The sequence below is a fragment of the Cyanistes caeruleus genome, chromosome 27 (assembly GCF_971803275.1).
Source record: "Cyanistes caeruleus chromosome 27, bCyaCae1.hap1.1, whole genome shotgun sequence".
Lineage (NCBI taxonomy): Eukaryota > Metazoa > Chordata > Aves > Passeriformes > Paridae > Cyanistes > Cyanistes caeruleus.
In genome coordinates this window covers 5,077,999-5,089,096 of record NC_141727.1, presented here as the reverse complement: position 1 = coordinate 5,089,096, position 11,098 = coordinate 5,077,999, and positions in this window count along the sequence as shown.

The following is an 11,098-nucleotide window of genomic DNA, read 5'->3' as shown; positions in this document are numbered from 1 at the left end:
CCTCCCTCCCTTCCCCTGGGATTTCCTCCCTCCCTCCCTTCCCCTGGGATTTCCTCCCTCCCTTCCCCTGGGATTTCCTCCCTCCCTTCCCCTGGGATTTCCTCCCTCCCTCCCTTCCCCCTGGGATTTCCTCCCTCCCTCCCTTCCCCCTGGGATTTCCTCCCTCCCTCCCTTCCCCTGGGATTTCCTCCCTCCCCCCTGGGATTTCCTCCCTCCCTTCCCCTGGGATTTCCTCCCTCCCTCCCCCCTGGGATTTCCTCCCTCCCTCCCTCCCCCCTGGGATTTCCTCCCTCCCTCCCTCCCCCCTGGGATTTCCTCCCTCCCTCCCTTCCCCCTGGGATTTCCTCCCTCCCTTCCCCTGGGATTTCCTCCCTCCCTCCCTCCCCCCTGGGATTTCCTCCCTCCCTCCCCCCTGGGATTTCCTCCCTCCCTTCCCCTGGGATTTCCTCCCTCCTTTCCCCTGGGATTTCCTCCCTCCCTCCCCCCTGGGATTTCCTCCCTCCCTTCCCCTGGGATTTCCTCCCTCCCTCCCTTCCCCTGGGATTTCCTCCCTCCCTCCCTTCCCCTGGGATTTCCTCCCTCCCTCCCTTCCCCTGGGATTTCCTCTCCCTGGGATTTGCCCCAGCCCTGTCCTGGCTCCCAGGAAAGGAGAATTCCCCAGACTCGGGGCAGCTCCTCTCCCATCCCATGGGATCCCCGGGAGGCTCCAGGGCCATGCCAGGAGGGGTTCCCAGAGCAGCTCTGCGTTCCTGACCCCTCCCAAAAAACCTTTGGGATGTTCCTGCCTGGATCCAGCTGGGAATGAACCCTCAGGAGGTTTATTAAGGAACCAGGGTGGGATTCCAGGAATTCCCATCCTCTGCTGCTTTTTCTTCCCCTTTGGGAGAGGGAAGATCCTGTTCCCTGGGCTTTGGGATTTGCTCCTTTTTCCCTCCCCGAGGCAGGGCTTGGACTGGGGGGGAAATGTCAGGAAACTCCTCCTGTCCCCAGGGAAGGGCCAGGGATGCACAGAGAGCTGCCAGAACATCCAGGGAAGGGCAAAAAGGGGATTTGAATTCCTTCTGCTGAGGCCTGGGGGGTTTATTCCCAGCGGGAAGGGTCCGAGGGAGCCCCGTCCAGCCCTGGATGCAGCCTGGGATCCCGGGAGCTGGGAATGGATGGGATTTATGACCCCATCCAGCCCTTCCATCCCTGGCTGCAGCCTGGGATCCCAGGAACTGGGAATAGATGGGATTTATGGTCCCTTCCAGCCCTTCCATCCCTGGATGCAGCCTGGGATCCCAGGAACTGGGAATGGATGGGATTTATGACCCCTTCCAGCCCTTCCAGCCCTGTATGCAGCCTGGGATCCCGGGAGCTGGGAATGGATGGGATTTATGACCCCATCCAGGATGGGATTTGTGGTCCCTTCCATCCCTGGATGCAGCCTGGGATCCCAGGAACTGGGAATGGATGGGATTTATGACCCCATCCAGCCCTGGCTGCAGCCTGGGATCCCAGGAACTGGGAATGGATGGGATTTACGGTCCCTTCCATCCCTGGATGCAGCCTGGGATCCCGGGAGCTGGGAATGGATGGGATTTATGACCCCATCCAGCCCTGGCTGCAGCCTGGGATCCCGGGAGCTGGGGCTGGATGGGATTTATGGTCCCTTCCAGCCCTTCCATCCCTGGATGCAGCCTGGGATCCCAGGAACTGGGAATGGATGGGATTTACGGTCCCTTCCATCCCTGAATGCAGCCTGGGATCCCGGGAGCTGGGGCTGGATGGGATTTGCGGTCCCTTCCAGCCCTGGATGCAGCCTGGGATCCCGGGAGCTGGGAATGGATGGGATTTATGACCCCATCCAGGATGGGATTTATGACCCCATCCAGGATGGGATTTGCGGTCCCTTCCAGCCCCGTCCGTCCCACGGCTCCCGGTGGAAGCTGGAGGCAGCTCCGAATTCCCAAGGGATAAATCCCGGTGCCCAGGGTCCCCTCGGGGCCGGCTCAGTCGCAGCTTGGAGCAGACCTTGTGCATTTCCCGGGATGCAAATCCAGGGAAAACAAAGATTTGGGGCTTTTCTCGGCCCTGGGAGCTGCCTCCCTCTGCCCGCGCAGCTCCGGGATAAGGACAAATCCCTGTTGTTTTTCCCAACAGGGATTTTGGGGCAGGAGTGAGGCTCTGGAATGTTCTGGGGCCGGCCTGGCTGGGCAGGACATTCCCGCAGGGAATTCCCGGGGGTTCCTCCGCTCCAGCCGCGGCCGGGGATGCGCTCGGTGCCTGGGCAGGTGCGGAGCCCGACCCATCCCATTCCTCCTCCCTCCCGGCTTTTCCTGGCTCCAGATCCCGCTTCCAGATTTCCAGATCCCGATCTCGGTTACCGGCAGGGGGAACTCTGCTTCCAGCCATTCCCAGCCCCTCCAGAAGCGGCTCCCGTGCAATCCCTGCCCCAGCCGCAAACGCGGCTTTTCTCCAGCTTTTCCCCCATTTTCCCCGCGTTCAATCCCTGCCGGCCGCCAGCAGAGCCGGGCTGGGGGCTGGAATCCTCCCCCTGCTCCTCCCGGGCAGCTGGCGTGGAAAACATTCCCTCTGGAATTGTGCCCGCAGCTGCCCCGGGAGGTGAGGCTGGGCTGGGAGCGGGATTTGGCAGCTCCGCTCCCTCTCCTTTCATCCCCGCTGCTCCTCCCGCAGCTCCAGCAGCAGATGGTTCCCAAAAAAAAACCCCAAAAAAGCCAAAAAAACCCCAAATGTCTGGAGAGGGAGGCGGAGGGGAGGGAATTTTGGGATGTTTTGGAGGGATGGAGATCATTCACCGCGGAGTAAAGGTGGATTAAGGAATTGTTGTTATTCCCTTGGGATCTCGGCGTTCCTTTGAAACCCCCCGAGGATGTTTTGGGGAGAGCGAGGAGAGGTTCCCATGGTGGATTTGATGGTTTAATGATCTGCTTCCCTGCAGGTTTGGTTTAATTGTCCCCACATCCGACCAAACCCCGGGATTTTCCCTTGATGAAATCCCAGTTTGGAGCCCCCAGGAGGAGCCTGCAGGGGCAGGAGCAGAAAACCCCGCTCCAAATCCCCCAAACCCGCGGTGTTGCGAGGTAATCAAGCCCTCATTAGTTAATTTGTTGCGTTGTGGGGGTGGCCCTGGGCTGGTTGGGGTCGGGAGGGAGCCGGGCTGGGCTCTGAGCTCCCACCAGGGCCGGCTCCTGCTTGTGGGGCTCGGAATCCAGCGGGGGGACTCGGGGACATCACCCCCAGCCCGCAGCTTTGGGGAGAGGGGAACAATCCCGCAGCAGGATCGGGTTTTAATGAGTCCGGGATCAAAAGCAGCCTGGAAAACAAGAGCAGCCTCATCAGGAGCCGCTGCTAACGAGCACCAAAGCTCGGGGCTGGGGGAGCTGCTCGCTCGCCATTGTCAGTTGAAAGGCTGAGTTCCTCCTCTCCTCCAAAATCGGCTTTGATGCGTCTCCAATCCAGGTAAAAATAGCAAGGCAGCAGATTCCCTGCAATTAAAACCTCCAGGGCAGGGTTTGTTCTGAGCAGGGTTTGTTTTCTCCCAAACAAAAGTGGTTTTTAATGGCAGCAGCAAGGACTGAGTGAAGGTTTCTGGAGGGGTTCGGGAGCCAGGGGAGGAAATGTGGGTGGGAAATGGCCAGAGCAGGGAGCTCGGAATGGTTTGAGAGGGGACTGTGCCTCACAGCAGCAGGAATTCTCTCATGGAAGGGCTGATCCCTGGGGCTTTGGGATCTGGGAGCCTCCGTCACAGGATTCCAGAGTGGGTTTGGGATGGAGGGAGCTCAGAGCTCAGCCAGGGACATCCAGGGACATCTCCAAGCCCCTGCCACATCTCCAAACCCCGGCCAGCCTGGCCTGGGGCACTTCCAGGGACCCAGGGCCAGCCACGGCTGCTCTGGGAATTCCATCCCAGTCCCTCCCCAGCCTCACAGAGAAGGAAAATCCTGTAACCCTCTGGGTCCTTGCCTTGAACCTTGAAGATTGCCCAGCTCTTTTCTGCAGGTGTATAAAAGACACTGATATTTGGAGAGACACGGGTGTTGTATCTCTGCACACAGACAAGCTGCTGAGCCCAAGCTGTGGGGCTGTTTCCTTTCACTGCTGCCCCACAGAGCTCAGATCCCACCTGCAGGAGGAGGGCTGGCACAGCCCTGGCACAGCCCTGTCACAGCCCTGTCACATCATCCCTGGGCACATCATCCCTGTCACATCCCTGTCCCATCATCCCTGGGCACATCATCCCTGGGCACATCATCCCTGTCACATCATCCCTGTCCCACCCCTGTCCCTGTCCCATCCCTGCTCATACCCCTGGCACATCCCTGGGCACATCATCCCTGTCCCATCATCCCTGTCCCATCATCCCTGTCCCATCATCCCTGTCCCACCCCTGCTCACATCCCTGTCCCATCATCCCTGTCCCGTCATCCCTGTCCCGTCATCCCTGTCCCGTCATCCCTGTCCCGTCATCCCTGTCCCATCATCCCTGTCCCATCATCCCTGTTCCACCCCTGCTCACACCCCTGTCCCATCATCCCTGTCCCATCATCCCTGTCCCATCATCCCTGTCCCATCATCCCTGTCACATCATCCCTGGGCACATCATCCCTGTCCCATCATTCCTGTCCCATCATCCCTGTCCCATCCCTGTCCCTGTCCCACCCCTGTTCACATCCCTGTCCCATCATCCCTGTCCCATCATCCCTGTCCCATCCCTGTCCCTCTCCCACCCCTGCTCTCCGTTCCCTGGAGGCCGCCCATCCCTCCGTGGCTCTCCAGGCTGCAGCAGCTCTGGTGACAGAGCCGGGGCTGCTGTGACAGGAGCAGAGCTCGGAGGGCTGGTGGGGAGCAGCAGCTGTGCCAGGCACGGAAACAGCGCGGGGAGAGGATGGATCCTTAATTAGCCACGGCCAGAAAATGTCCATTAACAGCGACAGCCGCGGCGTTGGGCTGGACACAACGCCAGCTCCCCAAAGCCAGCTCCATGGCAATCCCTGGCACGGCGTTCCCGGAGCTCTCCAGATGGGAACGGGGCTCCACAGGTGGGGAGCAGCACCTTGAGCTGCCTCCCCGAGAGCTGCACAAATTAAAGCCTCATTAAGCGTCCCCCCGTGATTGAGCCGGGCTTTGTTTGGGTTCGTAACAGAGCTGGCAAATCCGGGGAATAATGAAATAACTGCGTTTTCATCCTCTGCTGATGGGGGAGTTTAATTAGTGCTGCATTTCCAATAACTCTGATCCCGACGTGCCGCAGATCCTTCCTGGATAACGGGATAATGATTGGAATCCTGTCCTGCAGCCCCGCGCTGGAGGCAGGGCTGCTCCATTTAATCACGGTGGAGAAGCGCTGGCAGCTCTCTGCAGCTCAGCCTCTCCCTAATTACATTTCTGGAGTTTTAGTAAATTGAAAGGGAAAACGCAGGAACAAAATAATTAAACCCGAAGAGGAAGTGAATATTAAAAAGCAGCAGCTAGTTAAAATTCTTGCGCACAGCTCCTCTCGGAGCTGGTTTAATCAGATTCCCATGGAAATCACACTGGGAGGGGTGACACCTCCAAAGCTGGGGCTGCAGCAGTGTTTGGTGTCACTGTCACAGGGAGATGCCACCTCCCATCCAGCCGGGAATTGTCCCCAGAGCTGGGATTTCGGAGCTCTCGCTTCACGCACACCAAAATCCCCATCCCAACAGGCGAGGTTCAAGCGCCTGGAATTGTTTATTTATCACAGAATTGTGTTCCAGACATGGAGAAGTGACAATAATTCCCTTCTCCCAGCCAGCGAGGGGGACAGAGCTGAGCCTAAACAACTTCTGCAAAGGGAGGAGAGGTGAAATTCCACCTCCATTTCCACAGGTGCCCAATTCAATTTTCTGCTTCCTGGGAACAAGAGAATTTTGATCAGGAGAAGCTGAAAAAGAGCTTGACTTCCCCACTGCGGAGTGCCACTCGGCCAGTGCTGGATTAAAGGAGAATTTCTGTTTGTTCTGGTTACAGAGAGGCTGCCGGGGAGGAGGGGGGATCTCTTTGTTGTCCGTAAAACCGGTGCTGTAATTTCCTCTGCCGCTTCAGCTCTGAGAGGAGAAACACATGGCTAAAAATCCACAGCTTAGGTGGGAATATAAAACGGGAATGGGAAGGGAATGGAAAGCGGTTTCCAGGAGAAACGTGCGGCCAGCACGGGGACGCAGACAGCAGCCCCGCACCTCACAGAGCCATTTCTCCATCACCTGCTGCTCTGTCACCACGGGCAGCGCTTGGGGACACGAAGGAATGCTGCAGGATCCAAGGATTGCTCCAAGGACTGGAGGAGACACCTGCCAGGAAAAGCCGGGACGCTGCGGAGAACATTCCCAATAATCCAGGAGCCAGGTGGATGCGGCAGCCCCTGGCCACGAGAAGCGTTTCTCACCTGGGAGGAGGAGAGAGATGACAAAAATATTTTGCATTTGCCATTTCAATAAACATGGCTGTGCCAAGGAAGCTGGGTAGTTCTGTTCTTGGGGTGCTTTGTGTGCCATGGAATGAATTCACCCTGAGGCTGGAAGGGGCAGGAGGGGAAAGCTGCCTCTGGATAAACTTCTCTACAAACATTCGGGTAATTAAGGGCTGGTAACAATGCTTCACTGCTTACAAACCACTACAAATTAATAAAGAAGAGCTATACCAATAAATGAATTGCTTCTTTTGCTGGAAATGTATAACTAAGTAAAAAAGTTTTGTATCAGCCTGGGTGTGGAGGAACTTTGTCAGCCTCGCATGAGCCGGGGCCAAGAAGAAAGCAAGGCCTGGCTCGATAACACTGGAAAACAGGGGTGGAGTCTTATTTCTCATGACGTTTTTGGAGGATTCTGGTAACACTTCCTCACAGAACTGTGAGGGGAAACAGCACCCGCCATTCCCTTGGCAGCCAGGCCCTCATGGAGCCGTGAGGGAAGGGGGAGATGACACCCGCCATTCCCTCAGGCAGGTGTCTCCTCATGGAGCCGTGAGGGGAGATGATACCCGCCATTCCCTCAGGCAGGCGTCCCCTCATGGAGCCATGAAGGGAGATGACACCCACCATTCCCTCAGGCAGGTGTCCCCTCATGGAGCCGTGAGGGAAGGGGAAGATGGTTCCTGCCATTCCCTCAGGCAGGTGTCCCCTCATGGAGCCGTGAGGGGAGATGACTCCTGCCATTCCCTCAGGCAGGTGTCCCCTCATGGAGCCGTGAGGGAAGGGGGAGATGGTTCCCTCCATTCCCTCAGGCAGGTGTCCCCTCATGGAGCCGTGAGGGAAGGGGGAGATGGTTCCCTCCATTCCCTCAGGCAGGTGTCCCCTCATGGAGCCGTGAGGGAAGGGGGAGATGGTTCCCTCCATTCCCTCAGGCAGGTGTCCCCTCATGGAGCCGTGAGGGGAGATGATACCCGCCATTCCCTCAGGCAGGCGTCCCCTCATGGAGCCATGAAGGGAGATGACACCCACCATTCCCTCAGGCAGGTGTCCCCTCATGGAGCCATGAGGGAAGGGGGAGATGACACCCGCCATTCCCTCAGGCAGGTGTCCCCTCATGGAGCCGTGAGGGGAGATGGTTCCCGCCATTCCCTCAGGCAGGTGTCCCCTCATGGAGCCGTGAGGGAAGGGAGAGATGGTTCCCTCCATTCCCTCAGGCAGGTGTCCCCTCATGGAGCCATGAGGGAAGGGGGAGATGGTTCCCTCCATTCCCTCAGGCAGGTGTCCCCTCATGGAGCCGTGAGGGGAGATGACACCCGCCATTCCCTCAGGCAGGCGTCCCCTCATGGAGCCATGAAGGGAGATGACACCCACCATTCCCTCAGGCAGGTGTCCCCTCATGGAGCCATGAGGGAAGGGGGAGATGGTTCCCGCCATTCCCTCAGGCAGGTGTCCCCTCATGGAGCCGTGAGGGGAGATGGTTCCCGCCATTCCCTCAGGCAGGTGTCTCCTCATGGAGCCGTGAGGGGAGATGGTTCCCACCAGTCCCTCAGGCAGGTGTCCCCTCATGGAGCCGTGAGGGAAGGGGCCATGGCACACCCGGAAACCTCCCCAGGGAGGGGGGCCAGGCGGTGCCGCCTGCGAGGGCCGTGTGGGGCAGGGCTCAGTGGCGGCCATGCGGGCGGTGGAACGGCACTGCGACAGCAGCAGCCCGGTGCCGTGGGTGACAGCGGAGGACACGGCGCTGCCAGCCGTGGATTCACCAGCGGGGCAGCAGGAGGGGCGCCTAGCGCAGCCCTGCCACAAAGTGATCCCCTTGGGAGAGCGCAGCAGCGGCGGGACCTGCCACAAAGGGAGGCGTCCCGGAACGCGCGTGCGCGGGACCGGCCCGGCCGCGCGTGCTCGTGCCGGGGGTGGGGGGGGGGGAGCGGTCTCGCGCGACGGGCGCGCGGCTATAAAAGGCGGTGGGCGTGGCCGGCGGCGCCAGTCCCGCAGTGCGCGTGCGCGGCCGTGAGGGGAGCGCTGGGCAGCGCCATATCCCGGCCCCCCCCCGCCGCCCCGGCACCGCGCGCATGCGCGCTGAGCTGCTGCGGGCACCTGCGCAATAGTGATCCCCGGGTCGCGCTCGGCGGAGACCGGCCCGGGAGGACATGCTGCCAAATAGTGATCCCTTGCTGCTGGTGGTCTCCTGAGGGGGCTGCGGGGTCCGGGGGCCGTCCCCACACACCGCACCTGCCCGGGCAGCGCTCCCCGCCTCCCTCCGGCCTCCCAGCAGCGCCGCACCGCCGGCGGGGCCGCTCCTCGGGCCGCGAGGTGAGAGCGGAGGGGAAGGAGTTATGAGGCGGAGGTGGGGGGGGAGCGCAGGGCCTGAGGGACGAGGGGGGTGCGGAGGGGAAAAGTTGGGGAAAACGCTGGAGCGGGGATTGCTGGAGCTCGGCAGGCGGGGGGAGAGGGGCTGTGGGGTCCCTGGAGCCGGCTGAGGGAGCAGGAGCGGCAGAAGGGGAAGCGGGCCGGAGCCGTGAGCAGCAGCTCAGGGGTGACAGGTTGTGGCCTGCCAGGGACCTCCAGCACATTCCCGAGGCAGGAGGGAAGTTGGGCTCGGTGGGAATCGGAGCCGGGATCGCCGCTGCTGCTCCCCAGGCGAGTGTCGGGCCTGTGGTGCTGTTTGGAGGAAATGGTGCATCATCCTGCAGTGTGGAAAGGGAAATAATTCCCTTTCCCGGCGAGCTGGGGCCATCCTGGAGCGCTGCTGGGGCTGCTGCCAAGCATCGTCCGCATTCCTGGTGTTCCAGAGGGAAAGCAGAGTGCCTGGAGTGGGAGATGGAATTGTCTGGGTCTGACAGGAGCTCCTAGAGGGGCAGGAGAATCTCAGGTGTGATGAGATCTGCTGTCAGCTCTCTCTAACTCAGCACTGCTGAATGTGTTTGTGTTGTGGTTCTAGAGCACCGTCCTGACATCAGGGAAAGAAACACTTTTCCCTCATTTCCTCTTTTTTCACTTCACTTTTCGAGTTCTAAGTGGTGGCTTGTTGTGGAGCCCTGTGTGAATCTGAAGAATGGCACTTATTTATGCTTTATAAAACAGAACTCTAAACCCTGAATTATTTAAGTAAAACATCCACCTGATTTCTCTTTCAGTGACATTTTCCAACCAGCTGCCCACAACCATTTGGTGTCATTTTGTCCCCTGTTTTGTGACCTGGAGAAGAAGTAGATGGGTTTTATTCCCCCTTTTTGCCACAGTTGTGGGTGGGATTGAGCTCAGGACTCAGAAGTGCTCCGAGGGTGTCATCCTGCATCAGCAGGGGACAGTGACACAGAGCTGTGCCCATCGAATGGAAAGTGCTCCCTCTTTTCACAGCCTCATTGGCTGCAGTTCCTCTTGTAAAACTACCCCTTTTCTCCCCAAAACCTCGGGGATATAGGCACAAATACAGCTCAGGGGTGGGGTTTAAAGTGAGGACATCACTGCCAGCCCACACTGAAGTGCTTCAAACACCATTATTTCCTGTGCCATCCTAACTCCAGCTTCCTGCTGTTTTCCTGTGGAGGAGGCTCCGGTGATGCCGGTATCCCTGAGAACATTAAACCCAGTTAGCTGAGCAGCTCCTGTCCCACTTTCCACTGGGGCAGCGCTGGGGAGCTCTGGGTTTCATCTGGGAGCGCAGCTGAGCCTCTCCTGGGCAGGGACTGCGGGCTGAGCTTGTTCCCAGTGGGATTTCTCAGTGCCCAGCGTTTCCCTCTGGGCTTTGCTGCTCATTCCCAGCCTGCTGGGAACTCGGGATCATCCCCATCCCAGAGAGCTGGGAGTGCTCCGGTTCCCCGTGCAGGTCAGAGCCGGGGCTGTGCCGTGGGAGCTCCACGTGTGGGAATTCCATGGGAATTCTGGGGGATCCCTGCTCGGCTCCAGCTGGATTTGCTGCACGGGTGGAGGATTATGTAAGATCTCGCTGATTCCTCCAGCCTCGCTCTGCTGGGGTTTGCTGCTCGGTGCAGGGAGGAAACACAGCAAAAACCTGTCAGAAAATGGAGAAAGCCCAAAACAAACAAGCAGGAACGGCCAAAACCCTTTTCTTGAGAGAGCTGCTCCTTCATCCTCAGCCCAGGAGCTGCTGCTGGGAGGTGTCGGTGCCTGGAGTTGAGAGCCCTGAAATAAAAACGTGTGGCCAAGTCCAGAAACGCCTGACGGGGCAGGAAACTGCTGTGGGGAGAGGTGTTGGTACCCCCGAGGAGGCAGAGGAGCTGCTGCTGCTCAGAAGCTGATCTGGAAATAGATTGGATTCTTTTTTTGTTGTTGTTTTCGTGGTTTTAAATGTCCTTTCACTGCTTGCTGTGGGAGGAAGGAGTTGAGTGATGATGGAGTGTTGAGCTCTTCTCTCTGGTGAGCAGGGACAGGACCCGAGGGCTGTGTCAGCAGGGATTTGGGCTGGATTTTAGGGATTTAAGGGGGATTTTAGGGAGAAGTTCTTCCCCCAGAGGTGGTGGGACAGCAGAACAGCAGAACCATGGGGTCACTCCCATGTCCGTGGGGTCACTCCCAGCTCCGTGGGGTCACTCCCAGCTCCGTGGGGTCACTCCCAGCTCCGTGGGTTCATTTCCATGGGATCACTCCTGGTTCAGTGGGGTCATTCCCATCTCCATGGGATCATTCCCAGCTCCGTGGAGTCAT